Source organism: Crocuta crocuta, unplaced genomic scaffold, assembly GCF_008692635.1.
Source record: "Crocuta crocuta isolate KB4526 unplaced genomic scaffold, BGI_CrCroc_1.0 scaffold475, whole genome shotgun sequence".
NCBI classification, from domain to species: domain Eukaryota; kingdom Metazoa; phylum Chordata; class Mammalia; order Carnivora; family Hyaenidae; genus Crocuta; species Crocuta crocuta.
In genome coordinates, this window is record NW_027529518.1 from 1,907,293 (window position 1) to 1,908,929 (window position 1,637).

Here is a 1,637-nt window from a genome sequence, read left to right on the forward strand (position 1 = left end):
GATTTAAGAATTTTCATCTAGTAAGAAATATGATACAAAGAACAAGCCTCCTATTCCTTTGCGCGGCAGTTAACACACTGAACACAAACCCCAAAGGGGTCCATACTCAAACTTCACACTTAATTTACACGTCAGACATCAGATTTTAAAGACTGTTATCTAACACATAAAGTTTAATTTACATGGAGGAGGGCACCTGTTGGGATGAGCACTGGGTGTTGGATGTAAGCGATGAATCAAGGTAATCTACCCCAAAACCAAGAGCAGCACACTGTATACAATGTATGTTAGCCAATTTGACAATTATATTTTTAAAAAATAATAAAGTTTTAACTTAAAGCTTTAAAACCCATCTGTTCTTTATAGGGTGGGGCAGAGAACAAATTACAATTTAAATGATGAGATAATTATGATAATCATGATCTGGTGGTACCTTTTCTGCTCCCTAAAATGTATAAAAATGGTTTCCTCGGTGATCACGTAGATTGTTACCCTTGGCAACAGAAAGCAGAACACAGTCTCTGTCTCTGTCCCCGTTTCTAAGAATACAGATGTCTGATCGATGAAACAGCATTACAGACATAGGAAAAACAGTTACTGCAAAGGCAGGATCTAATTTTTACAGATCATGACTAACTCATGTTTAAAGTCTCTTCACTGCAGGCATAAATGTCAGCAATACTGGTAAACAAGGGGTCCCAAAAATCAGTGCCATTTTCAGCTTTAATATTCTTGCAAGTCCAGACGCTGCAGACATACTAAAAACATCTTTTAAAGTTTAACTACGTAAATATCTTTCACACTTAGTTTTGTGAATTTTGAGTAATAAATTTCTTTTTAACATACTACTTGAGCCACATGTTGGCTTGTTACTGCTCTATGGCCTCAAGTGAATAAAACAAATCTTTCCAGCGTGAGGCAACACTTTTTGTCTTTACGGATCAAAAGTGCCTTTGATCACCAACGTTAATGTCCCCAGGGCTCTCATAGCTAGGCGCAGGTCGAAGGAGAATGGACATAGTGGCGACAGAAATAGGACCCTCACCGCAGCCACCATCGTTGACAACTTAGATTTTGCCGCTCACAGGAATAAACATCTGAATGAGGGGTGGGGACCCCAGGTAAATACCTTCTCTTTCCTTTCTTATTTATTCATGTGAATCTGTTTTATGGCACCCTGTACAGTCTATGACAATATTAAACAACCTCCACTTCATGCACCCTGTATGTTTTCAGCTTGGCAAAATGCTTTCATATCTTTTCCCTAACTTGGTTGCCTGGTTAGTAACTGGGTAAGCAAAGCTATTTATAATGTCATGTGCCTATATTAAAACACACTTTACCATAAAAGTGATAGGCAGTTTCCACTAAGTATAGAGTTTCAGCCACTAGTCCTGTTGACAAGCTTTAGAAGTTTTCTCTTTGCAATCATCTACATACCTGGAAAGGCGCTCTACACCAAAATTAGCACACTGAGCCATCAAGGACAGATACATACGAGAGAGAAGCGAGACAGTGGGGCCAAAAATAGCTAGAACAATCTAAAAGACATCTGTTCCAATGTTAGAACAGCACTGATCAACGAGTCTAATAAACTAGAATAATCTGTGACTTCTTGGTCAACTAAAAGCAAAGGT

The 1,637-nt window shown here is 38.5% G+C and overlaps 1 protein-coding gene across 9 annotated transcripts in view; it reads right to left on the reverse strand.

Moving 5' to 3' along the window:
* The window catches only part of PABIR2 (PABIR family member 2), a 20,821-nt gene that overhangs the window by 6,626 nt on the left and 12,558 nt on the right, over positions 1-1,637 (reverse strand). The gene's annotated exons all lie outside the window — the stretch shown is intronic.